This window comes from Struthio camelus, chromosome 20 (genome assembly GCF_040807025.1).
Source record: "Struthio camelus isolate bStrCam1 chromosome 20, bStrCam1.hap1, whole genome shotgun sequence".
Classification (NCBI taxonomy): domain Eukaryota; kingdom Metazoa; phylum Chordata; class Aves; order Struthioniformes; family Struthionidae; genus Struthio; species Struthio camelus.
Window position 1 is genome coordinate 89,843 of NC_090961.1, and position 27,243 is coordinate 117,085.

At 55.0% G+C, this 27,243-nt stretch overlaps 2 long non-coding RNA genes across 5 annotated transcripts; one reads left to right on the plus strand and one right to left on the minus strand.

Annotated features, from left to right (window-relative positions):
- The first annotated feature begins 8,808 nt into the window (after positions 1–8,808).
- LOC138061725 (uncharacterized) lies at positions 8,809–13,258 on the plus strand. The gene is made up of 2 exons (XR_011135639.1): positions 8,809–8,925; positions 10,584–13,258. It is a non-coding gene; the product is annotated as an uncharacterized lncRNA (long non-coding RNA).
- An 8,027-nt stretch (positions 13,259–21,285) lies between these two features.
- Positions 21,286–27,171, minus strand: LOC138061748 (uncharacterized). 4 transcript variants are annotated; one of them, XR_011135656.1, is made up of 5 exons: positions 26,246–26,268; positions 25,487–25,658; positions 23,487–23,582; positions 21,861–21,939; positions 21,286–21,516 (listed from the first exon to the last, which is right to left on the minus strand). It is a non-coding gene; the product is annotated as an uncharacterized lncRNA (long non-coding RNA). The 4 variants fall into 4 exon arrangements; XR_011135654.1 differs by lacking the exon at positions 25,487–25,658 and having other exon boundaries at positions 26,212–26,292; XR_011135657.1 differs by lacking the exons at positions 25,487–25,658; positions 26,246–26,268 and adding an exon at positions 26,419–27,171 and having other exon boundaries at positions 21,307–21,516.
- Between the last annotated feature and the right edge of the window lie 72 nt (positions 27,172–27,243).

Here is a 27,243-nt window from a genome sequence, read left to right on the forward strand (position 1 = left end):
GTGCCTAAGGGGTCTGGAGGGCAAAAAGACAGCTCTGTGGCACCCCAAAGGGCCCCCCCTAGGGGCTCTGAGGTGGATAGAGCAGTGCTAAGAGCTCTGGGGGGCCCAAAGACAGCTCAGGGGCACAGGGAAACCTGCCAGAGTAGTCCCGAGGGCCCCAGAGGGGGCCCTCAAGGCGTGTGCCTAGCCAAAAGACAACTCTGGGGAAGGAGGAGGAGCTGAGGATGGCGTCTGGGCCACCTAGACAGTGCCTAAGGGGTCCGGAGGGCCAAAACAGTGCTGTGGTCTCCGCAGGGGCTCTGAGCTGGATAGAGCAGTGCTAAGAGCTGTGGGGGGCACCTACACAGCTCTGGGGCACAGGGAAACCTGCCAGAGTAGTCCCAAGGGCACCAGAGGGGGCCCTCAAGGGTTTACATGACCCAAAACCCCACTCTAGGGAAGGAGGAGGAGCTGAGGAGGGGGTCTGGGCCACCTAGACAGTGCCTAAGGGGTCCGGAGGGCCAAAAGAGTGCTGTGGGGCACCCCAAAAGTCTGCCCAGGGGCTCTGAGGTGGAGACAGCAGTGCTAAGAGTTCTGGGGGGCCCGAAGACAGCTCTGGGGCACAGGGAAACCTGCCAGAGTAGTCCCAAGGGCACCAGAGGGGGCCCTCAAGGCGTGTGCATAGCTAAAAGACCACTCTGGGGAAGGAGGAGGAGCTCAGGAGGGGATCTGGGCCACCTAGACAGTGCCTAAGGGGTCTGGGGGGCCAAAAGACAGCTCTGGGGCACCCCAAAGGTCTCCCCAGGGGCTCTGAGGTGGAGAGAGCAGTGCTAAGAGCTCTGGGGGGGCCGAAGACAGCTCTGGGGCACAGGGAAACCTGCCAGAGTAGTCCCGAGGGCACCAGAGGGGGCCCTCAAGGCGTGTGCCTAGCCAAAAGGCAACTCTGGGGGAGAAGGAAGACCTCTGGAGGGGGTCTGGGCCACCCAGACCTTTCCTGAGGGCTCAGCACGAGCAAGGGACAGCTCTGGCTAGCAAGGAGGAGCCAAAGAGTGGTGCGGAGCCCTCTAGAGCGGTGCAAAGGGGCCTAGGGAGCCAAGATCCAGCTCTGGGGCAGAGGGAAACCTGCCAGAGTAGTCCCGAGGGCACCAGAGGGGGCCCTCAAGGCGTGTGCCTAGCTAAAAGACCACTCTGGGGAAGGAAGAGGAGCTCAGGAGGGGATCCGGGCCACCTAGACAGTGCCTAAAGGATCTGGGGGGCCAAAACACAGCTCTGGGGCACAACGAGTACTGCAATTGTAGTTCAGAAGTCACGAGAGGGCTTCTAAGGGCTCTGCATGGCCACAAAGAGACTCTGGGGAAGGAGGAGGAGCTCAGGAGGGGGTCTGGGCCACCTAGACCATTCCTAAGGGCTCAGCACGAGCAAGAGACATCTCTGGCTAGCAAGGAAGAGCCAAAGAGTGCTGCGGAGTGCTCTAGAGCAGTGCGAAGGGGCCTAGGGAGCCAAGATCCAGCTCTGGGCCACAGGGACACCTGCCAGAGTAGTGCCGAGGGCCCCAGAGGGGGCCCTCAAGGCGTGTGCCTAGCCAAAAGACAACTCTGGGGAAGGAGGAGGAGCTGAGGACGGCATCTGGGCCACCTAGACAGTGCCTAAGGGGTCCGGAGAGCCAAAAGACAGCTCTGGAGCACGCCAAAGGTCTCCGCAGGGGCTCTGAGATGGATAGAACACTGCTAAGAGCTGTGGGGGGGCCGAAGACAGCTCTGGGGCACAGGGAAACCTGCCAGAGTAGTCCCGAGGGCACCAGAGGGGGCCCTCAAGGCGTGTGCCTAGCCAAAAGACCACTCTGGGGAAGGAGGAGGAGCTGAGGAGGGGGTCTGGGCCACCTAGACCGTTCCTGAGGGCTCAGCACGAGCAAGAGACAGCTCCGGCTAGCAAGGAGGAGCCAAAGAGTGTTGCGGGGTGCTCTAGAGAGTTGCGAAGGGGCCTAGGGAATCAAGATCCAGCTCTGGGGCACAGGGACACCTGCCAGAGTAGTCCCGAGGGCACCAGAGGGGGCCCTCAAGGCGTGTGCCTAGCCAAAAGACAACTCTGGGGAAGGAGGAGGAGCTGAGGAGGGGCTCTGGGCCACCTAGACAGTGCCTAAGGGGTCCGGAGAGCCAAAAGACAGCTCTGGGGCATGCCAAAGGTCTCCGCAGGGGCTCTGAGGTGGATAGAGCAGTGCTAAGAGCTCTGGGGGGCCCCAACACAGCTCTGGGGCACCCCAAAGGTCTCCCCAGGGGCTCTGAGGTGGAGAGAGCAGTGCTAAGAGCTGTGGGGGGCACCTACACAGCTCTGGGGCACAGGGAAACCTGCCAGAGTAGTCCCGAGGGCACCAGAGGGGGCCCTCAAGGGTTTACATGACCCAAAACCCCACTCTAGGGAAGGAGGAGGAGCTGAGGAGGGGTCTGGGCCACCTAGACAGTGCCTAAGGGGTCCGGAGGGCCAAAAGAGTGCTGTGGGGCACCCCAAAAGTCTGCCCAGGGGCTCTGAGGTGGAGACAGCAGTGCTAAGAGTTCTGGGGGGCACCTACACAGCTCTGGGGCACAGGGAAACCTGCCAGAGTAGTCCCGAGGGCACCAGAGGGGGCCCTCAAGGCGTGTGCCTAGCTAAAAGACCACTCTGGGGAAGGAGGAGGAGCTGAGGAGGGGATCTGGGCCACCTAGACAGTGCCTAAGGGGTCTCGGGGGCCAAAAAACAGCTCTGGGGCACAACGAGTACTGCAATTGTAGTTCAGAAGTCACGAGAGGGCTTCTAAGGGCTCTGCATGGCCACAAAGAGACTCTGGGGAAGGAGGAGGAGCTCAGGAGGGGGTCTGGGCCACCTAGACCATTCCTGAGGGCTCAGCACGAGCAAGAGACAGCTCTGGCTAGCAAGGAAGAGCCAAAGAGTGCTGCGGGGTGCTCTAGAGAGTTGCAAAGGGGCCTAGGGAGCCAAGATCCAGCTCTGGGGCAGAGGGAAACCTGCCAGAGTAGTCCCGAGAGCACCAGAGGGGGCCCTCAAGGCGTGTGCCTAGCCAAAAGACCACTCTGGGGAAGGAGGAGGAGCTGAGGAGGGGGTCTGGGCCACCTAGACCGTTCCTGAGGGCTCAGCACGAGCAAGAGACAGCTCTGGCTAGCAAGGAGGAGCCAAAGAGTGTTGCGGGGTGCTCTAGAGAGTTGCAAAGGGGCCTAGGGAGCCAAGATCCAGCTCTGGGGCAGAGGGAAACCTGCCAGAGTAGTCCCGAGGGCACCAGAGGGGGCCCTCAAGGCGTGTGCCTAGCCAAAAGGCAACTCTGGGGAAGGAGGAGGAGCTGAGGAGGGGGTTTGGGCCACCTAGACAGTGCCTAAGGGGTCTGGGGGGCCAGAACACAGGTCTGGGGCACGCGAAAGGTCTCCGCAGGGGCTCTGAGGTGGAGAGAGCAGTGCTAAGAGCTCTGGGGGGCCGGAAGACAGCTCTGGGGCACCCCAAAGGTCTCCGCAGGGGCTCTGAGATGGATAGAACACTGCTAAGAGCTGTGGGGGGGCCGAAGACAGCTCTGGGGCACAGGGAAACCTGCCAGAGTAGTCCCGAGGGCACCAGAGGGGGCCCTCAAGGCGTGTGCCTAGCCAAAAGGCAACTCTGGGGAAGGAGGAGGACCTCCATGGCGGCCTCTGGGGAACAAGAACAGTCCCAAGGGGTCTGGAGGGCCTAAAGAGGACTCTGGGGCACAGCGTTGGGTTCAAGAGTCGTCCCGAGTATACTAGATGGCTGCTAGGAGGGCCGGAGGGCCACAGCGGGGCTCCAGGACAAACCAAGGTCTCCCCAGGGCTTCTGAAGGGACTAGAGGGGGGCTAAAGGGGCTGGACGTCCAAAAGACACCTCTGGGGCCCAAAGGAGGCGGCAAGAGTAGGCCATAGCACACTGGAGGGGGCCTTCAAGGGGTTTATGGGGGCCAGCAGACGTCTGTGGTGAGAAGAAGGTGGCCTAAAGGGGGCTCCAGAGCAGAAGAGAGGGCTGCTGAGGGGGCTGGAGGGCCAACCCAGGGCTCCAGAGGGTTTGTGAGTTGACTCCAGGGGGCCTAAGGGGTCTCGAGGGCCAACATACAGCCTCGGGAAAGAAGACAGGCCAAAAGAGTAGCCCAGAACACACTAGAGGGATGCTGAGGAGACCCGATGGCCAACAAATGAAAACCTGGGGAACAAGGGTGACCTCAGGAGGGCTTCAGAGGCAACTAGACAGTTCCTAGCCAAAGGAACTATTTGCCAGCGGAGGGCTGGCAGACAGCTCTGGGCAGCAAGGAAGACACAAAGAGTGGTCCAGAGTGCCCTGGAGTGGTGCTAAGGGGCCTGAGGAGCCAAGATAGAGCTTTAGGGCTGACAGAATGTTGGAAGAGTAGGCTAGAGCGCACTAGAGGACCGCTTGGGCCTCCATGTCCCTGAAAAATGACTCTAGGGAACAAGGAAGACCTGAGGAGGGGTTCTGAGCAGATAAACGGGCTCCTGTAGGTGCTGGAGGGCCAGAAGACAGCTCTGGAGCACAACAAGCATCCGAGGACGGGTTCTGAGTAACAAATGCCTCTGGAAGGTTTCTGAAGGGACTAGAGGGCCAACAGAGGTCTGTGGGTCAAAATTCAAGGCCAAAGTGGAGAGTAGGGCAGCCTAGAGGGGTGCTAAGGGCTCCAGAGGGTTAACACAGAACTCTGGGGTACAACGAAATCCTACAGGGCAGTTCCAAGGGGACTACAGGGGTCCTAAGGGGTCCAAAGGGCCTGACTGTTCTGGGGCAGAAAGAAGTTTGGAAGAGTCATTCAGAGTGCACTAGAGGGATTCTCAGGGGTCTAACATTGCCAAAAAAAGACTCAGGGGTCAGGAGGGCCAAAAGACAGCTCTGTGGCATAATAAAGGCCTCTAGAGGGGTTCAGGGGTGACTGGAAAGGTTCTAGTGGGTCTAGAGGGCCAATAGAGCTCTCTGGGGCACAGGAAAGGCCAAAAGATGGGTACCGAGTTCACTAGAAGGGTCATAAGGGGGTTATATAATCAAAGGAAGCCTCTGGGAACAAAGGTCCTAAAGGATCCTGAGGGGGAAAAGAGAGGTCCTAAGGGATCTGGAGGGCTAAAAGAGGGCTCTGGGACACAATTTTGGCCAAAAGAGACACCTAGAGTAGACTAGGGAGGTTGTAAGTGGGCTAGAAAGAAAAAAAAAAAAAAAAAAAAAAGCAAGGGGGCACAATGAAGGCAAAAGGAGGGGTTCTGATGGGACTGGAGTGGTCCCCTGAGAGCTAGAAGGCTAACAGAGGGCTCCTGCACAACGCAGGCCAAAAGAGGGGTACTGAAGGAATTAGGTCCTAAGAGAGCTACTGGACCCCAAGAGGGCTCTGGGGCACTACAAAGGCCTCAGGAGGGGTTCTGAGGGTACTAGAGGGCTCCTAAGGACTCTACACACCCAAGAGAGCCTCTGGTGCACAATGGAGGGCTTCTGAGAGGATTGGAGCAGGCCTAGGGGGACTAGACATCAAAGAGAGGCCTCTAGGGCACAGTGAAGGCTTTGGGAGCAGTTTTGAGGTAACTAGATTAGAAAATGGAAGAGTCTTGAGAAGATTAGAGGGCATTCATTGGGTTCTAGGATGGCATGTCAGAAGGATGTCTCCAGTTCAAATCAAGGGCTCAGGAAGGGGTTGTTAGGGAGCCCAAGGGCCAAAGGAGGCATTCTGTGGGGATTAGATGCCGGGGTCCTGAGGGGAAGAGACAGCACACAGTGGGCACTGGGGTGCACCAAAATGGAAAAGGACTGGTTCTGATGGGACTAGGTTGCAAACGGCCCTGGAGCGCGACAGGAGAACACAGGGTTCTGGGGTGCTTTGAAGAACAAACATGGGGGTTCTGAAGCGAGTACAAGATAATTGAGAAGGCATAAGGCAGGCTGCAAGGAAATGGAGGGCTATAGTATGCACTAAGAGGCAAAGAAGGAGAACAGAAAGGGATCTGAGAGAAACAGAATTCCCAAGGAGGAGCTCAGGTGAGATTTGGGGGCATTTAGGCAATGCTGGAACACAATGAAGGCCAGCAGTTTTGAGGCTACATGCCACATGGATTGATTTTGATCAGACTAGAGAACACAGAGAGCTCTGAGGTAAAAGAAAGGAAGATGGAGGAGTCTTGAGGGGACTGGAAGGAAAGGGGACCTGATGGGATAGAGGGCACACAGAACGGTCATAGGGATAGGGCATAGAGAGGACTCTGTGGTGCAATCAATAGAAAAGGAGGGCTTCAGGGCACACTGAAAGGGTGCCATGAGCGCCCAGGGTTCTGGAGTGCCCTCAAGGCAAACAAAGGTTCCTGAGGGGAGCGTGTGGCAGAGGGCTGCTGATGGGACTAAGAGACAGTGAGGTGGGCCCTAAGGGGCTCAGAGGGCAAACAGAGGCATCCTGAGAGGACTACAGGGAAAAACAAAGGCTCTGGGATGCACTAATGGCAAATGGAGGGGTTTTGAGGGACCCAGAAGAAAGAGAGAGGGGACTTAATAGGACAAAAGAACAAACATAGGAGTCTTGATGCTACCAGAAGACCCACAGACACTAAATGGCAGAGTAATCATGCAGGAACTAGAAAGCAGCAAAGACTTCCGAGGGGACAGGAGAACAAATGGAGTGTCTTGGAGCACACCTGAAGGCAAATGGATAGGTCCTGAAGGAACTAGGGAGCAAACAGGTGAGTCCTGGGGTGATGAGGCAGAAAACTGAAGGTTCTGGGACATTAACTCACCTGCCATAATCCTTCCACTTGGACCCTGCCTCTTACCTCTGAGAAGCAGGCCTTTGCTTTCATTCCGCAGGCAGCTGTCAGCTGTTGCGTAGTCTTGGCAGACAACTTGAGGATCACTGCCCAGGCAGTCTTGACCTACAACACCATGTGCTCAGAACAGTTCTCAGGAAGTCATGTAGAGTCATAACCTGAAGGGCAAAAAGCAAATCTCTTCAGGACAGTTCTTATTTCATCATAGGAGCATTTTCCCCCTCTCTTCTCCGCTGTACTGCCTCTAACAACACATCTTCCTCATCACCCTTTTCCCCTGCTACTTCTACTCCTGTCAGTTGCCCCTGCATCTTAGTCCTCTAAAGCACCTGTTTCTCATCCACATGTGCTTTTATGTCCTGTTGCCCGTTCCCCCTCCTATTTGTCCTATACCAGGCAGCTGAGACACCCTGGCCTAGCTCTTAGCCGCACACCCCTTTTGATCCGGCCAACAGCTCTAACAGAGCAGAGGGCAGCACAGAGGGTGGATGCGAACATAGCACACCTAGGCACTGAGCAACACAGAAGCAGCAGCAAGGCATCCAAGAGATCCCATGTTTGTAAAGAAAATATGTAGAGGCAACTGGGGATCCTCTGCAGCTGTGCCCAGGGCTCCTGGAGGCTCTTTCCACCCAGTTAAAGGTAGCTGAACACAGTGACCTTGGGAGGCAGTGACACAGTCCCTGGGGCTGCTGTGGGTGCCTGTGGCTGTTCCAGGGTCTCTCTGGCTCTTTTAGGGTCCTCGGACAGCCACAGTGCTGGTTGCGTTTCCTTGTGCTGCAAAACAGGACAGCTTTGCACCATTCCCTCCCAGCGCCACCACTCCTCCTAGTTGTTGCTGCCTACCTGGCCCCAAGCCTGAACTAAGCTATGACTATCAGGAGCCCCCACAGCCCCTCACACTCTCCCTGCCCTCCCCAGGGACAATAGGGATATTGTTCTCCCCAGGCCCTGGGGAGAACCCTGTCTGGTCACACCAGAGATGGAAAATACTTCCTGCCCTGTACCAGGGAAAGACAGGGAAATTCCACTGCCTCGGTGACCCATGGACACTCTCCTGGGAGCAGCAAACGTCCAGTGAGGAACAGAGACACTGGGCCAATGCTGCAGGGCTGAGAAGGCACAGGCACCTGGAACTACAGCTCCTGGTATGCCACAAAACACAACGTGGCCAGCGGGTGGGAAACCCGCTGACAGCTGTACCTCCGGCCACCTCGAGAGGCACAAGATGGTCGCCCAAAAGCCCCGCAGGGAAAGGTAACACCTGCCAGCATGCCCTGCAGATTAAAATGGCCGCCGGGAAAGCTACCGCTGGAAGACTACTACTCCCAGCATGCAGAGCGAAACAACATGGCCGCCCGGAAGCTCAATGCCGGAAGTTTACTACTCCCAGCATGCAGAGTGAAACAACATGGCCGCCCGGAAGCTCAGTGCCGGAAGTTTACTACTCCCGGCATGCAGAGTGAAACAACATGGCCTCCCGGAAGCTCAGTGCCGGAAGACTCCTGCTCCCGGCATGCACGGCGAAACAACATGGCCGCCCGGAAGCCCCGTGCCGGAAGACTACTGCTCCCGGCACAACGCGCGAAACAACATGGCCGCCCGGAAGCCCGTGCCGGAAGACTACTGCTCCCGGCATGCACGGCGAAACAACATGGCCGCCCGGAAGCCCCGTGCCGGAAGACTACTGCTCCCGGCACAACGCGCGAAACAACATGGCCGCCCGGAAGCCCGTGCCGGAAGACTACTGCTCCCGGCATGCACGGCGAAACAACATGGCCGCCCGGAAGCCCCGTGCCGGAAGACTACTCCTCCCGGCACACCGCGCGAAACAACATGGCCGCCCGGAAGTTCCGTGCCGGAAGACTACTACTCCCGGCCTGGCCCGCAAAACAACATGGCCTCCCGGAAGCCCCGTGCCGGAAGACTACTGCTCCCGGCATGGCCCGCGAAACAACATGGCCGCCCGGAAGTTCCGTGCCGGAAGACTACTGCTCCCGGCATGCCGCGGTCCTCAGCGCTCTGTGAAGCTTGACCCTGCGGCGATTCCGTTCCGTTCCGTCCCACCCCCTGAGACCCGGAAGCCGCCGAGCCCGGAGCGCGGCCCCGCGATCCCCAACCCCGGCCCGAGATTCCCCCGACGCCGCCGGACCGGCCCCGGGTCAGCTCCGACACTGCCCCTGCCCCCACTGCGACTCTCCCAGGCCTTCCTCTGGGATCTCTCCTTCCCCCGTCCCCCCCGACACGGTCCCGGTCTGACCCAGGACCCCCCGCGCCACTCCCACCGCGCAATAAACCACCCCGCCAGCCCCGACGCCCCCCGTCCTCCCTCCCCCCGCACCACTGCAGCCCCGACGCCCCTTTTCCTTCCTCCTCCAGCCCCGGTGCAACCCCTTTCTCGTTCCACCCTCGCCCTGGCGCCCCCCTTTTTTCTCCGCTCCTCGCCCCATCACAGCCCTGGCCCCCCTCCTACCTCCCCCCCAGCCCCAGCGCACCCCCTTCCTGACCACTCCCCGTGGCCCCGGTGCTCCGCTCTTCCCCACCGCCCTGGTGCACCGCCATCCCCGGCGCAGTTTCCGCTGGCCCGAGATGCTCCCGTCTGCCGGGACGCGCGCACCCCCCGGCCCCGCTCACCTCCTCCGCGGTGCGGCCGCAGCGCCGGTCCCGGCGGGCGGTGCTCAGAGGCAGCTCCGTTGTCCCAGACCGGCCCCTGCACGAGCTTCCTCCCGACTGCGGCCCCAGCCCCGGCGCATGCCTGCCGTGGCCCCCAGCCCCACCTGGGGCTTGTTCCAGCCCCAGGGCCCACAGCTGCAGCCCTCAGGAACCAGGGGAAGGGAATTACCCTCAGCCCCATCAGGGACAGCTGGGGCTGCCAGGGCAGCAGAGGCACCCCAGCGCCTGAGAGGTGCTCGCTAAAAGCTGAAGGGAGAGCCCTGGGCTGTACAGAGAGGAAAAGGGAGTATTCAGGGCACAAGAGAACAAATCGAGACCTCTGGGTGCAATAGAAGTTAAAAAAAAAAAAATTACCAGGTGATGATAGAGCAAACAGAGTGACTCTGGGGGCACCAAAAGGCAAAGGCAGGACCCTGGGGCACACCAAAAATCACCCAGAAAACTCTGGGACAGGGGATAAAGATCCTCTGGATCTTTCCAGGGATCCTTGTCCTGGATCCCTGGACAAGGAACTTTGCAGTGTGCTGCAAAACAAACATCGGGCCCCAGGGCACGCGGAAAAGCACACAGAGGGCTTGCCAGCAACCCAAAACGTGAATTGAGCTGTCCTGAGGACCACCAAAGGGCAAATGCAGGGCTCTTGGGCAAACCAAAATTCAAGTGAAGGGCCTTTGTGCACACTAAAGTGGCCACAAGGCATGTCACAGGGCTCAATGCAGCTGACGGCAAGGTGCCTGCAGGCTCCCCCTTTCCCCAGGAAAACTGTCTCCCAGCACCAGGCACACAGGCCCCCGCCACCGACACATGAGGGACATTGCGGAGTGCTGAAAGCAAATCTGAGGGCAGTCTGGGGACTTCACATGGCCCTGGGGGGGGCCCTGGCTGCCCCCAGGATAATGGAAAACTCCACCAAGAGCCCCAAGGGTCGAGGCAATACAAGGGAAGTTACCCCGAGCCCTGTGAACAGCACTGGGGTCCCTGGGAACCGCAGGGACCCCCAAGTACAAAGGATGTGGGGACCAGCTCCCAATCCCAGACACAATGTGTAACCTCCTCCCCTGGGCATCATCTTCAGGCAAAGCGACAGCAGAAACCACAGACACGAGCGCAAAGAGTAAAGCAACTGTTTATTGTTTTACTGCACAGAAGCAACACCTGAGAGAGAGTGCCATGGAGCTCAGTGCCAGCATGCTTCTCCTTACCCTGTGACACCTGAAGAGTCATCTCTGCACCAGCGTTCGTCGGTCCTTTGGGGAAGGGTCAGCTCCTGCTGCTGCCCTTGAGGTGGCAGGCGTCTGAGTAGCTGACAGCCTATCCCCTCTACTTTTTCCTTCAGGGATAGGATTCAGCTCTGACAGGTGAGAGGATCTTTGATCTCTGATCCTGCCTGTCTGCACTACTGCCCTACCCCAGACTAGAGCCCTGCAAGACACTTTCACAGCTCTCACCTCACCTGTCACATCACCACTCTCAGTGCGATGGGCCTGCGCCTTATCAAATCCAGACCTCAGGTCAGTGCGCAAAGCTGAACGCTGGGTACAGGGGAAGGTTAGGAACCCCAAAGAAGGGATTTGCAGCCTGCTGCTTAGGCTTTGGGTCTTACAGTTTATTATCTAAGGATTCAGCCCTTGTCATTTATCAGTAAGGCGTAAGCCCTGAACCCTAAGTGACAAACTGCAAATCTTGGAACCCAAGTGGTTGCTTTAAAATTTACGGATGAGGTTGGATTTTAAATCCTGCGCCCTGATCGCTAAGTCAGCGAACTGTAAACCCTGACTGATAAAGACAACCCCACAAAATAAAGTAATAAACCATAGCCCCTGAGTGACAGACCCTCAACAACAAACTAAACAATAAACCTCAAGTGAAAAACTCCAAACCCTCAGCTTTAAGCAAGAAACACCAAAGTACACATGAGCTTGCAAGTTTTGCCCACAGCTTAAGAAGTTTCCCCTTCATTTAGAAGTACAGCAGAACAGGAAGATATGCATCAGAATCATGTTACAGTTGCTGTTTATAAGCTTGGTCTTAGCCACCATTCAAATGTGAGCACATGCAAGAATCGCTCCACAGGACTGCAGTAAGCTGCACTTCCACTGAACCTACCTGAAACATTGCAAGCGCTTATTCAACTCCATTACAGACAATTAATATTTTTGGTCCCCTCAGTTCCATGGGCAAACATCCACAGCCAGTGACACCAGCAACCACCTAGGGGACAACCACCTTCCACCTCCCAGCCCTGCACACACACAGTGCAGCCCCAAGACTTAGCTGTGTCCACGCTGCAAGTCAGAGCGCAACCTTCATGGCCAGCCACAGATCTCCGCAGAGCTCCCAGCTGTGACACCGCTCCTTCGACTGCCAGACTATGCTTCAGCACCTGCAAAGAAGCCAGAACAGTTACTGAGAGGCCAGGCAACTGCACAGCCCTCCTAGAACTACTCCCTAGTCCAAGGCCCGTAACTATTCCCACAATTATGACTGACCCTCTACACTGCTCCAGTCACTCTCTCAGGCTCCGTTTTATCGCAAGGATGTCACGGCAGCCCTCACATACAGTCAGGCTCGCTCAGGCACTCGGCCACCTCCAGCCTTCGGTAGATGGTCCTCCTCAGGGAAACTGTGCCGCTGACGGACACTCTCAGAAAGCACTGTCCAGCCAAGGCAGGATAAAAACTAAGGCCTCCAAAAACTCCAAACTCTGGAGACTGAGCTGATGGGAAACTGACTCTGGCCTGGACAATGACAGAAGAAGGATTTTGCTTCACTCGTTCAGGCTGCCTAGCATGTGGCCCAAGTTAGACAGACCGTACTGGAAATCCCTGTGACGTGACAGCGTGTTGGAAAGCAGAGCTGAGCACAGGCTCCTGGAAGAGGAGCAGAGTAAGGCTGATGTAGGGAAGACAACAGTTTGCATAAAGTCAGAAAACAGGGCTCAATGCCAGCGACACAATCACGACTCCAACTGCACCGCGCAGCAGCCCTGTCTGCGCACAGGCAGACAAGACACAGTAACTGCAGACTGCGCTGACGTGTAAGACGGACAACAGCAGCTCCAGACTGCCCTAGCACACCCTGCCCTACCTGCACCTGTCCTAACACCCGAATACTCAGAGCCTCTGCTAATCTCTACCACATGCTAATGTCTACCACATCCCCCCACAGCATCTTTGGCCCATTAGTGCTCCCCCACTGCACATCCGCAGCCCCATGCCTCTGCACATAGAGTCACTGCAGGGGTATCTGACATGACCTGAACCAGGCAGATTGATGGGACCCTCTGGTTGCTACTGATCGTCTCTGCTGAGCACCAATTGCCTCTTGACACCTTCCACACCAGACAAAACACAAAGGAATGATGAACCTTCAGCTGGACAGAGGGACAGGGAGCAGAACAGAAGAAAAGAGGGATAGAGAGCTTGGCTGACAGATGGAAAAAGAAAGAGAAGGATAGAGACCTAGCCCCAGGGTCAGGGCCCTGGACAAAGGAAGAGAAAAAGAGGACAGAGGGCCAGACAGGTGGAGGGCTGGACAGAGGACCAGGGAGCAGAAGAGAGAAAAAGAGGGATGTAGAAGTGGACAGAAGAATAAAGAGAGGAAAGGAGGGAAGGGGAAGCAGACAGACGGACGGGAAGCAAAAGAGAAGGGTGGAGAACCAGACAGAGGAACGGGGACTGGAAGAGAGGGAAAGGGAGCCAGTCAGACCAATGGGAAGAGAGTGAGAAGGATGAAGAGCCAACCAGAAAGGTGGAGAGAAAAAAAAGAGAGAGGGGAAGTCAGACAGAGAGATGAGATAGAAGAGGGGAAAAGAGGGATAGGGAGACAAATAGATGGATGGGGAGCTGAACAGAGGGACAGAAATAGAAAGAGAAGGCTGGAGAGGGGGACAGAGGCTGGAAAGGTACAAAGAGACAGACAAGAGCAGCAGAGGGATGGGGAGCTGGACAGAGGAACAGCGGGCGGGTAGTGGGACAGAGAGGGGAAAAGGATGATGGAGAGCTGGACAGAGCGATAGGGAGCCAGTCGGAGGGAGGAAGATATTGACAGAGGGATGCAAAGAGTACCAGAGGGATGGGGAACTGGGCAGGGCAATGAGTAGCTAAACAAAGGGACGGGGTATCGGACAGAGCTACGGGGAAAGAAAGAAAAAGATGGAGCACTGGACAGAGGGACAGCGAGTGGAACCAGATGGATCCAGACAGCCCGGAACAGCCCTCAACCCGCTCCAGTTCCACTCACCTGCTGAGTTGCAGAGCTCTCTGTGTACCGCTGGGCCCAAAGTCCACTTGGGCACTGCTGTGTGGAGGACCCGCAGTCACACCGAAAGGCACGTGGAGGCCACTTGTGGGCCTGCTTGCCTGTATCCCTATACCTCCAGAGTGTCTGTGTCTGCAAGAGCGAGGGTGCACCCACGGGCCCACTATTCCCCTCTCTCCTTGGCTGGTCCATGAATTGTGGCTTATTACTCACAAGTCCAGTGAGGATGCAGCCAACCTTCCTACAGCTGAAGTTCTTCAGCAGGACCACGCAGAGAATCTTTCCACTGGCATTTGGATTCTCCTGGCCGCTCTTGACACGCTGTAACTTACAAAGGTCTGAGAGCGGTAGCCTGTAGTTCTTCATGGCAGCATGTAGTCGATCCCCGATGTTCTGAATACCTAAGATTAACACAATTTATAAACACAAAAATACTGCCGCTATAGGGTGTACAGTCAAGCTACAATTTCCGCCACCAAAGAAAACCCCTCCGTGTCTGCCAGAATGAGCCATATGCATCAGCGCCTATAGCTCAAGGCTAGCAACCCCTCCCAGGTGACGTTCTTCTGGCAGGCTGCGTGTCTGAACTCCTCCGTCTTGCCTAAGAGTCTCCGCTGGGACATTATAACTTTGTCAGCCAGCGCTTGTTGATGGAGGCACGGTAAAATCCATCATCCTCCGAAAGTATAAAGCAAAGCAAAAAAAAAAAAATCAGAGCTCTGCAGAAAATCATAAGACAAACCCGTTTATATGCACAAAAGCAGATCTAATATACACACAAGCAAAGCAAACGAGCACAGGCAAGCCACAAATACCGCTTCCCCCAACTCCCCTTTTGGAAGCCATGAGGACACTTGGGTTGCTGTGAAAGGGAAGTTAGACTAAGTAGCTCCTAGAGCTTAATCTTTCAGAAGCCTTCTGTGTCCACATTTTTGGCACAACCGCGCTCTACCCCTCATTCAATTCAGATGCACAGAAGATGATCCACTTCTTGGTACACTTGCACTGTAACTCTCCCCTTGTTAAGATCAGTGCCCACTGTGCCACTTAGACAGAGGATACTCTGCTGCCTATTTATTTCCCTGACATGAGCTAGTTTAGAGGGAATTGAGCAGATTGGGCTGCATCTGGGCTGATAAAAGGTAAAAGTCTCAAAGACAGTTACAGCCCAGATTGCTTCTAAACAGTCTTTCTCACAGCCAGAGAGTTTCTGTTCGGGCCTCAAAGGGGATGTAAGGATGATGCCACTGGCACCCACTTTCCCTCTACTGCTCTTTTGCAGCAGCGCTGCTCCCACGAAATCAGTAGATGTGGGAATCCTTACTGAAAAAGGCTTGCCTTGTCCTGGGAATTTGAGGGCAGGAGATTTTACAGCCGCTTCTTTCAGTTTAGTGAAAGCAGCATCATGTTCCTTGTTCCAGCTCCATTCCTGACTCCTTTCCCGTAATTCCCACCGTGGTCTGCTGATACCACGCAAGTTATATTAACACTGCCGGAGGAAATTAAATCCTCCTAAAATTGCCCTAAAGTTGGAACTGACAAGAAAGAGTCTTAATTTCATAAGGCTTTAACCTTTTTTCTAGCTACTATATTCCTGTTTCCCCAAATACCATTGCCATATCAGGAACCTGGGGTTGCACCAATTGAGCCTTCCTGAAATTCACCTCTTAATTTTACAATTCAGATACTTCTCTCTCACTCTCACTTCCTCTTCGGGAACTCTGGTCACTTGACTATCATTCCCCTAAGATAATAAGTTGCTGTCTTGTAGCTCTTAAAATATGATGCTTCATAGATACATAAAGTCACATGCAAAGAAATATGTATGCAGCATACTTTTTGTAACACATGCAGACCTTCTGTTATATGTTGGTGATCTGTTATCCTGATCACTATTCCTAGGGATCCTTCCTCAACAGGAGGAATGGGGTTTCCTTTTTGGGGAGATGGAGACAGCTTTCAGTTGGTTCCATTTGATTTTATTACTTCAGCTTGCTTACGTTTTCCTGGTCTGTTCAATTTCAGCCATGGCAATTACTCTAACAAGTATTATATCTTTTCCTTTTTGTATACGGATATAAGATAACAACCAAAGCAAAACTGAGGCAGATACAGTTAACAATATCCAAAAGGTAAGAATGGGTTACTTTAGTCCTCAGTGCCACCCCCAGGAGACAGAAATAACAGGGATTTGTTATAATAGTTACCTTAGTTACCCATAGTGGAACACCTCCTTCTGTAGCAGTTTCTGATGATATTAAGGGTCCATTAAGCTTCATTTTTGCTTCCCTGTTTCATCCAGTCCATTAGGTATTAATCACAAAAAACTGCTTGTCCATCTTTTCTCTTTGTCAGCATTTGCTATCATTGCTTCCATCTCTGTAACAAACAGATAAACTTGCATTTTACCTTCAATGAAACACTTACATTTGTGCATGTTCTTTTTCTCTTTACCATGTTCTTTTTTTATTTTCTTTTCCTTAAAGGAAAGGTGCTATAACAGCACTTGGCATCATACATTACAGGGTAAACAGTTTGGTAACAAAACATACAGCAACTAGGGCTAGGTTATTAGACAGGCAGGCACATCACCTAATACACACCTATGCCATCTTCCATGAAACCTTAGTCTGGTTCACTGTTATTGTACCATTCAATATCCTTTCTCAAACCCTTGTATACACGTGCTTAACCAACAATTCTCTCAGTCTTTAACTACATGGAAGAATGACAGCACTTAATTTGCCTGCCTGTTTCAAACCTGTTACCTTTTTGATACATCTCCTAGATTATCCCTCCTGTACTTGGATGCTTACCTCAGAGGCGATGACCAAAATGAACAACTGCATCATGACGTCTAGCTGCTTCTCTTCAAGGTGTCCCCCTTCAGTGGGCCACCCTACCAAACAAACCCGAAAGACTGATGAGGCCATGAGGGTACCAGATTTTTGGACCACTTCTCAAAGGTTTTCAGGGTGACTGACTTAACCACTTCTCTTCATGTTACTCAAAGCTACGTTCATCTATTACTTAGGACTAACGTGTTTCTATTTTAAGAGAAGATTGTTGTTTCAACTTTACATATAGTTCATAATCTGCTATGCATCATCTCTAGCCCCTTCTGCTTTTACAGAACTTTTGGTAATTACAGGTGGTAATTAATAGCACCCATTGCCTATGGGCTGGAGTAAGACATTGCTCCTTCTCTGAGAACATGCCTAAAAGCCATGCTGTTTTCTGTAGCATCACTGGGGCTTCCCATAGCCCCTCAGTGTTCTACTAGCTTTTTCCTGAGCCTTTCAGTTGCTTAGGTTATCCCTTAGCCTGCAGTTCTATGTTAATATTCTCCTTAAGCATTGTGCACAGCACTATTATTCCAGACCAGCCACGCTTAGAGAGTTCTTTAGCACATACAGAGGGCTTGATGGGGAGGAAAAGAGAGAAAAATCCATTTGTCATCTGTGCATCCACCCATCAACATTCTTCAGCAAGAAGCGCTGTAAATTCCCTCTTCTCTAAAGTGGGAAGGAGTCAAGGGGGAGACACAGATCACACCCGATATGTATTAGAACACCTTTTACAAATTAATCTGTTAATTCATAAATTAATAAATTCATTTAAATTAATAAAACCAAGCTACTATTAGGGGCAGCTGTAGAGGAGGGAGGACTCAGCAAGGCTCAGTGGGGGTTTCCATCAGTTGGTGCCCGGGTTGGCTGAGGCCCACAGTCCGTGCCTTGGGGAGGCATCAGGGTGCCTAAGGCTACTTTTTTTCCTATCCAACTTCTTGTTTCTCTAGCTACAACTCTCAAGTAGACGTTCTAGGGGCTGCACTAATTGCACTTGTCTCAAATTTACCTTAAAACTGTTTGGTTTTAAACTTCCTTGCGACTAACCAGCACCCTCGGGCGGGCCTGCACAGCGGGAGCCGTCCTCCCGCAGACGCCGCTCCGGGGCCCGCCAGTCTCCCCACTCCCCACGGCCGCCTCCGCAGGGGCGAGCGCCCGTCCCGGCCGCGCCGGGGAGGAACCGGGGCCCTGAGGCGACACAGAGGAAAGGGACGGTCAAACCCGCGCTCCCGGCAGACCCCGCCCGAGCCCCCTCCCCAAACTTCGCCCAGCACCTCCGCCTCCACGCAGCGACGGCCCCAGCGGGCAGGAGATCGCCCGCGGCCGCCCGAAGGGACGCGCTCACCTCACCGAAGTCCCCGCATCCTCGACTCCGGGCAGCATCGACCCTCACCCGTCACCGTCGCCGCCCCAGCGAAAACTCCGTCCCTGCGCGCCGCCATGCTGCTCCCCGCCGCCGCGCATGCGCCACCCGCGAAAGGGGCGCGGCAGCGCCGGGGGCCCGGCTCTCGAGCACCGCGCATGCGCCGGCTCCGCCCCGAGCGGGAGGGGAGGAGGGAGAAGGGGAGGAGGGGAGGGGAGGGGAGGGGAGAGGAGGGGAGGGGAGGGGAGGGGAGGGGGGAGGAGAGGAGGGGAGGGGGGAGGAGAGGAGAGGAGGGGAGGGGAGAGGAGAGGAGAGGAGGGGAGGGGAGGGGGGAGGAGGGGAGGAGGGGAGGAGGGGAGGGGAGCGGGAGGGAGGCAAGGCGGGGAACGGCGCCCCCGCGTGCTCCCGGCGCGGGGCTGCAGCCAGCCGGCTCCCGCACGCGCACTGCAGCCCGCCCCCCCCGCCGCGGCACCGCGGAGCTCGCGCTCAGCGGCGGGCGCCCCGGGGCTGCTCGGTCCGTGTCCGAGAGCCCGGCGGGGATCAGCGAGCGGGCTCCGGTGCTGCATCGGTGTGAGGGCACCGCGGAGCAGCGCCGAGACGGCACTGCCCGTCCCCGCGACAACAGGAAGGAAGCACCAGTACGGAAAAGCACTCTGCGCTGCGGGTCTGTGAGCATCGGGAAGGGGCGAGGAGCACGGCCCCTTCGCTTACCCGTTAGCGACAAACGGCAGAGTAGCGGCGAACACGGCGACCGACACTACGCGAGTGTACGCCGGCTGGCTGCAATATTCTCCGCATGCCGGCGAGGGCAGCGGCGGGTGCGTAGCGGGTTGTGGACACCCGAGGGCAGCAGTGAACACAGGGAAACCAGTGCTCAGGCGGGCGCCTTACCGGTGCAGTACTGCTCTGTCGACACACGAGGGCAGCAGGGAGCACGGCGGGATCACTGCGCATGCGCTCGCTCCCTGGGTGCAGTACCGCGTTGTCGACAGCCGAGGGCAGGAGGGAGCACGGCGGGATCACCGCGCATGCGCTCGCTCCCTGGCTGCAGTACTGCGCTGTCGACACCCGAGGGCAGCAGGGAGCATTGGTGGAATCACTGCGCATGCGCTCGCTCCCTGGGTGCAGTACTGCACTGTCGACACCCGAGGGCAGCAGGGAGCATTGGTGGAATCACTGCGCATGCGCTCGCTCCCTGGCTGCAGTACTGCGCTGTCGACAGCCGAGGGCAGGAGGGAGCACGGCGGGATCACCGCGCATGCGCTCGCTCCCCGTGTGCAGTACTGCGTTGTCGACACCCGAGGGCAGCAGTGAGCATTGGTGGAATCACAGCGCATGCGCGCCCTCCCCGTGTGCAGTACTGTCTTGTCGACACACGAGGGCAGCAGTGAGCATTGGTGGAATCACAGCGCATGCGCTCGCTCCCCGTGTGCAGTACTGTCTTGTCGACACGCGAGGGCAGCAGTGAGCATTGGTGTTATCACTGCGCATGCGCTCGCTCCCCGTGTGCAGTACTGTCTTGTCGACACCCGAGGGCAGCAGGGAGCATTGTTGGAATCACAGCGCATGCGCTCGCTCCCCGTGTGCAGTACTGTCTTGTCGACACCCGAGGGCAGCAGTGAGCATTGGTGGAATCACAGCGCATGCGCTCGCTCCCCGTGTGCAGTACTGTCTTGTCGACACGCGAGGGCAGCAGTGAGCATTGGTGTTATCACTGCGCATGCGCTCGCTCCCCGTGTGCAGTACTGTCTTGTCGACACCCGAGGGCAGCAGGGAGCATTGTTGGAATCACAGCGCATGCGCTCGCTCCCTGGGTGCAGTACTGTCTTGTCGACACCCGAGGGCAGCAGTGAGCACTGGTGGAATCACTGCGCATGCGCGCCCTCCCCGTGTGCAGTACTGGTTTTTCGACACGCGAGGGCAGCAGTGAGCATTGGTGGAATCACTGCGCATGCGCTCGCTCCCCGTGTGCAGTACTGATTTTTCGACACCCGAGGGCAGCAGTGAGCACTTGTGGAATCACTGCGCATGCGCTCGCTCCCCGTGTGCAGTACTGTCTTGTCGACACCCGAGGGCAGCAGTGAGCACTTGTGGAATCACTGCGCATGCGCTCGCTCCCCGTGTGCAGTACTGTCTTGTCGACACCCGAGGGCAGCAGTGAGCATTGGTGGAATCACAGCGCATGCGCGCCCTCCCCGTGTGCAGTACTGGTTTTTCGACACCCGAGGGCAGCAGTGAGCACTTGTGGAATCACCGCGCATGCGCTCGCTCCCCGTGTGCAGTACTGTCTTGTCGACACCCGAGGGCAGCAGTGAGCACTTGTGGAATCACCGCAAGGCAAGTCGGGGGCACTGCTCTAGCGTTTTTCGCCTGGCTGCAGTGCTGGTCTGTAATCAGGCTATGGGAGCAGTGCGGCAGCGCTGCGCAGGGGCGAGCCGTCCTGCTGCAGCGGTGGAATTTCATCGTCCGAGGGCAGGCAGTTCTGCGCAGATCCGCACCAGTTCGCAGTCGTTCCTCGGCTGGCTGCAGTACTGGGGTGTCACCACCGAGGGCAGCACTGAACACAGTGCAGCACTATGCCTGCGTTAATCGCCGGGCTGCAGTACTGTTTGTTGTCACTTGGGGGCAGCAGGCAGCAGAGCGGTGCTGCTGCGCCCGCCTGAGCCGAGCGGCTGCAGTACTGGGGTATCACCACCCGAGGGCAGCAAGGAGCTGGTCGGCCTCAGTGCGCATGCGTGCGGCCTGCGGCTGCTGTACCGGCTTGTAACCACCCAAGGGGCAGCAGTGAACTAATTCCCTCGGTGCGCATGCGCGACCCCGCTGACTGCAGTACGGATCGCCCCCACCCAAAGGCAGCAGGGCGCAGCTCGGCAGCAGGGCGCGTGCGCGGCCCCGCTGGGGCATCAGCCTTCGGCGACGGCAGCTCCCCGCGCCCCCGGCCCATCCGGTTGTGCCCCTCGGCCCTTTCGTATCCTCCTCGCTGGGCATCTCTTTCCTGCAGGAGGAGACGGTGGTGGGGACGCCACGAGCACCCCGTGTCCCGGCCGCGGTGCAGCACCAGGGCACAGGAGCGCCGAGGGGTATCAGCGGCACCCAGCGGCCCATGGGGGGCCAGGGCACCCCTGTGAGCGGGCAGAGGGGTGCACCGGGTGCCCGCAGTCAGGGCCCAGGGCAAAGGCCCCCACTGGGGCTTGCCTCTTCCTCCTAGTTTTATGGAAATCGTGCTTACCGCCCCTTTCATCTGATTAGGGAAAACAGTGTCATTCCCTTGTTCCAGCTGTGTTACTCCTTTCCAGTACCTCCCCTTGCAGTCTGCTGATACCAAAAAATTTATGGATACACTGCTATAAGAAATGCAACCCTCTTACTCAGGAATGATGGGAAAGATCCTTTATTTCTCACAAAGCTTTAATCTTTCTTCTGTCAGCTTTCTGTTTCCCCAATTACAGTACCCATATAATGATCTTGGGATTGCGCTAATCCTCCCATCAGGATTCTCTTCCTCTTTCTCCACTCTCAAGGGAATCTCAGTAGCTAGTCCTCCTATTCCTGTCTTGGCATGACTGGACACTGGGCTATTGACTGCTCTCAGCTGCTTCCTGCAACACTACATTAGCATTAGAAGCACATGTGCCACGTTCTTTAATATTAGGTCAAAAAGATGTTTCCTTTACTTTGTTTAAAAAAAAAAAACAAAAAAAAAACACACACACACACACTCTCACACAAGCAAGGTCATTCCTAGGAAGAGCATATGTATACTAACAAGCACCACATAAGGGGAGTCATGCACAATAACACCACAATCTTTGTTTTACACTCAGTTATGAGAGTAAGACAACTAAGACCAATGTCTACATAAAAAGATGAAATGTTTCTCAAAGAGCGCAAATGACAACTGGAAGTAGCAGCCTCTGAGGCAGACAGAACCCATAACCACCTAGTACTTACATTCAGTTCACAAACCTGAATGATGCACAGCAGCATATCCAACAGGCTGAAACAGTGCGAGGGGATTCACCTCTCCTTCCTAGGCAAGAAAGCTAAATTAATATTAGTTTAATTCAAAAGCCAGAATAATTTTGTAAAGTCCACTTGGAGGCAGAACGGCCCTCAGCTGTTTAATGATGTTGCCATGGAACTGACTGCCCCAGCAGATTTTAGGATCTCCATTACTGAGGATTTTCAACAACCGCCAACATAGATGCAGGGAATGGTTTTACAATCCCACTTCAAGCAAGTTTGCCCAGTTTTTAAGATTAAACAAGTAAGGGATGTTTGCAGAGAGTATGCCTACCACACTAAAGCATTAAAAAAAGACCAGTGTTCTGATCATCTTTTGCAGTCCTGCAGGCAACAAGCTAAGTTCCGTTTCTAAAATAGCTCAGCTTTTCGAGCAGAGATCACAGCCTGCAGGCTATTACTCTGTGAAAAAGACTACTGGCTTGATCACTACAGATATTAGGAATGAAAGTACACAGCCTTTTAGAAAAGCTAAACATTGTCTTTTAAATTTCCTCAGAATTGTCATTAATTTTGATTGTTAGCCACCTTCTTGCTACCAAGCTGCAAGAACTTTAAGACAACAACAAAACATTTTGCCTTCAAGTCAGAACTTTCTGCTCCCCAGGACTTAAAGAGACACTACTGTCTGGTAAAAATTGTACTAATCCCTACAGCAAATCATAAGATGCTTTCTCCAGGGGGTCAGACCACTGTATCCCATTCACCTTCACTAAGGTTTCTTAGTATTACATTCCATTCAATAAGCAAAACAATACAATCAATATTTTAATCTGCTCTAAATGCTTTTCTAGAAGAGGATAATATAAAAATGAGGTATTACAGCATTTAGTCTTCATTACATATGCTACCCCAGTGTCATAGACTTATTTTAAAACATCGATAACCTACACTTTTCACAATAATGTTCAAGTAAGCAACATACACCTGATCTCAAGTATGACTATTCTTAAAAAGCTATGACAATGGGGCTAGTTAACAAACCTAGATAAGCCATTATTCACCCTGAGCCTCTGGCTCGCAGTGCTTCCAATGGATATAGTCAATGACATCTTTTCTGCATCCCACCGGCGGAGCCTCCCAAGCAACTTCAGCAAACATCTTACAGATGAGTTTTAAAAGGCAGAAATTATGCACCGCCATGAAGCACCAAACGCATTGTAAGATTAAGACAAACTGCTGCAAGAGAAATGGATTTGCACAGAAGCCACAAACCTTTTCACATGGTCACAGAGATACTTGTGTATTAATTCCTATTAGTGCCACAGGAAATAAGGTATCTAATTACCACTGGGACGATAGGCTTATTCAATTTAAAAATGACAGCCTGCCCTCACTCCCTTTCACATAAAATAACACCTTTTCTATATTCCGGGCAAACAACCATTCTAACACTTCTCTGACCACTGCAGGCATGTTGTGAAACCCCTGCAGGACCTGAGGAAAGGTTTGTCTCTAAATATGAAAGCCAATCTGTAAATTGGTTTGCTTCAGTAAAGACAAAGAAACAGTTAGCTCTAACTGACAGCCACTTGTTATCTTCCTGTGACTTACCAACACCCTCAGGCTTGTGTGCTAGACAGGGACAACCTCCCAGGGACTTCACGCCAAAATCCTGCTTGAGGGCCAGCTCATCTCCAGGCCATGCGTCTGCAAAAGCAAGGGTGCACATACTGGCTGCTCTGGGAAAGAGCCTCAGCCCTAAAGGCAAGAGGGAAATGGGGGCCGAAGAGAGGGATGGCGGGGGAGGGCCAAAGACAGGAATGAAAAGTGAAAGAGAGGGATGGAGAGAGAGTGAAGGACAAGGACAAAAGACAAAGGGACTGTGGGCCAGATACCATGACGAGGAGTAGGAAAGAAGGATGGAGAGCCAGACACTGAGACAGGAGTGAAAGAAAGGAAAAGAGGGACGTAGAGGCAGATAGAGGGATAGGGGGCCAGAGAGAGCAATAGGGAGAGAAAGAGGATGGAGAGGTAGGCAGAGGGATACAGAGAAGAAAAACGAGGATAAAACGAGGAGCAGCCGGAGAGCATGATAGGGAGAGTAAAAGGATGGAAAGATGCTTAGAGGGATGGAAAGGCAGAGAGAGGAAGCAGGAAAGAAAAAGACAGATGGAGAGCCCAGTGAAGGGATGGAAAGAGAAAGGGATGGAAGGAGAGAAGGATGGAGCGCAGGACAGAGGGATGGAGTGCAAAGGACAAAACAAAAGAATGGGAGGAATGGAGGGCCAGGCAGAGGGACAGGAAGTGGCAGAGAGTAAAAGAGGCATGGAGAGCTGGGCAGAGGACAGAACAGAAGCACAAGCAGCAGGATAAAGGGAGGTGAGGAGGGATGGGGCAGAAAGAGGCAGAAGGATGGACTCAGCGAGCTCACTTCTTGCTTCAAAACTTATGTGCTCAGTTCTTGCCTTGTATGTGGCCACATGAAACTCCTTACTCCCTGCTTTTAGAGTTTCCTGAACTCCTGTGTGTGATATATTATGATAGTCTATAATGATTTGCTGTCTTCCAGCCAGCCCTAGTATCCATTCCTTCTCATCTTTGGATTCCTTCTTTGGTCCGCAGCAGTTAAACACCAAGTCAACTGACCTACTTGTTCAGGAAACTGTTCCTCGTATTGTTTCTGCTTTAACACACCAGACATGTATTTTATTCCCATTGTCTCTCTGAGCTTGTAAAATAAACCTCAAGTTTTCTTCAAACCTCCAACCCACTAAGGCAAAACCTTGAACTTGCAATCATAACCCACTAACTCAAAACCCCAGGGCCAACCCCATACCTTCTAATCTCAAACCCCCAGCCACTAAGCTGAGGCTCCTAATCCCAAAATCCCCATACCCAAAGCCTGACCCTCCAATGCCAAAGTCACTAGCTCAAAACTCCAAACTCCTAACCTGTAACCTTAGGTCACTGATCCCAAATGACTGATTCAAAACCCCGAAACCATTCATCCCAAGCCCATAACCCTAACTCCAAACCCGAACGGTAACCCTAGGCCCAACCCCCAAATACCAAATCCCAAACCTCTAACACACATCCACTAACCTCAAAGCTGGGCCCCTAACCCAAAACCCAACCCTAAATTCAAAACCCAAAGCCTCAAATCCAAACAGTGACCCAAAACCCAAACCCTCCTGAACCCTGAAACCAAAGCCTCCCACCCCTAACCCAAAACCACAGCCCCCTATCCCTAAAATACAGCAGAAAGAATCAATTAATAAAAGTACAGACAGAAGGAAAATTAACTGTGAAATAGCATAGTGAAAACAGAGGGGGAAGATCAGCCAAGGGCAGGGCAACTCAAGCAGATGTGGGGAGAAAACAAAACACGCAAGTGAAAATACAGCAGGGGAAAAAAATGCTGCTAAAACACAGAAAAGAAAACCAGGAAGCCTAAAGAGCAAGGAAAGAAGGTTTAAAAAACAAAACAAAGCAAAAAAAAAAAAAACAACACAGAGTGACCAGTAACATCCAACACACCAAGGCGAACTGTGTTTATCTGAAGTGTACGAAAATATATATTTTTAATGACTCTCCATCCAGGGATACCCCACCTTCTCCCAGCGGAGCCCAGCTGGAAGTCACACAGCCCCACTGCCAGCTTGCTCGCATAGCAGCTCCGTGGAGTTAAGCGCAACACCCGCTCCTCCTGGGCAGCGGGGCCGATTCCCCAGTGCCTTCCCAAGGAGAGGATCAGTGCGAGCTGGTCCCGCAGAGTGACTCCCACTGGAGCACAGGTGGGAACAGGATCATTTCATGATGAACAGCCCAACCAGGGGACAGAGCAGCAAAGACAAAGATGAGGTCAGCACAAAAGAGACCCAGACTAGGGAGGTCTGAGGAAGAGAGTGGGGGTGGTTACCGGTGGGGCAGAAGCCTGCACGGAGCTAGGACAGACAGCAAGGTCACAGCCCAGCCGCCCCTGGAAACACAGAGCCGACGCAACGCAGAAAGGCCCTTCCGAGCAGCAGCAACCCAAGACACATATAGCCTCAGGGCAGTGGAGAAGAGTGGCCTGCGCCCAAGGCAGGGCAGTGCCGGCAGGAGCGCTCTGCAGCTACCCCAGCCGCCTCCAGGCCTCCACCGGCAGGCGGTGGTCGCGGGGCGCCCCCCTCACGGCCTCCGCCTGCCGCGCGCCCGGCCCGCGGCGCCTCCCCTGTGGCAGCGGCCGTCTCCAGCCGCAAACCAAAGAGTGAGGGGAGCGCGACCCTCCCCCCCAGCCGCTCGCACTCCGTGCAGGAGCGAACAGCCCACCTCGTGCTGCGCACGTCCTACCCACCCCTTCCCATGCCGGTACCCCCAGCACGACCTACACTCCACCGGCCGCCCCACCCACGGACAGGGCCGGGCGCAGCGGGAGGCAGAGCCCGTCCCTCCCGGCGGGCCGCGCGGCGCGACATGGCTGCCGGGCGGCGCCCTCTGCCGATCTGGGCGCTAGACCCTTCCCGGGCTTTTTAAGCTCTGGTGCTCCTAGCTCTCCTATTACCGCATATATCGCCCGAAGAGGCCTCATGGCAATATAAGCCCCCGATATGCAGCCTGCGGGTCCCTCTTGTCTCATTGGGGGTGGAGTGGCCGGAGAGCACTGCTCGTACATGGGGATGCGTCCAGCAGGCCCGGAACTGTTCTAGCAGGCTCCCACTTGCCCTGGATGGGCACCTAGATTTTTATGTTCCAGGCACAAACTCCCTGCATCGTCCAAACTCGAACTCAAGCGCTCCTGTTTTCGTCTGAGAAGTCTTCTATGTTTTAGGACGATCATTAGCCAAGCATCCACTTTTTGTCCTTTCCTGCTTTCTTGGTTTGACTTCCTTCCCGAGACAGTGCAGTTCTCCGCAGCGCATCGACACCTCTTAGCGCCTCGCGGCTCCTGTTTCCGCGTGGAGCAGAGGGAAGCATCAGGCGCTGCTGCTGGCCAAAGGCAGCGAGGTGCCTGCCCTGCAGCCTAGGGGGAGGGCTCATGGGAGCAACAGGAGCCACAGGAAAATAGCAGGCTGAGTCAGGTGTGTTTTAGTCTGTTTCCGAGACATTTTTTTCTTTTAGATATATTCTGGCAGCCCTTCCTTCGTTAGCCTCCTGAACCTCCACGGACACGGGCGGCTGACCGAGCAAGCCTTGTTCTCGCAGCGTTGAAACCCGCCGGCGGCCGCGCCCTCTCCGCTGCGTGGCCGCGGTCTCTAGGACCCGGCGCCGGCCCGGGCTCCGCGGCCTGCGCCCTGGCCTGCTGCCGCCGGTCCTCGGGCTGCTGAGGCGCCGCGCCGCAGCGGAGGCGGCGGAGAGGGCGCGGGGGCGGGCCGGCCGCAGCGCCCCC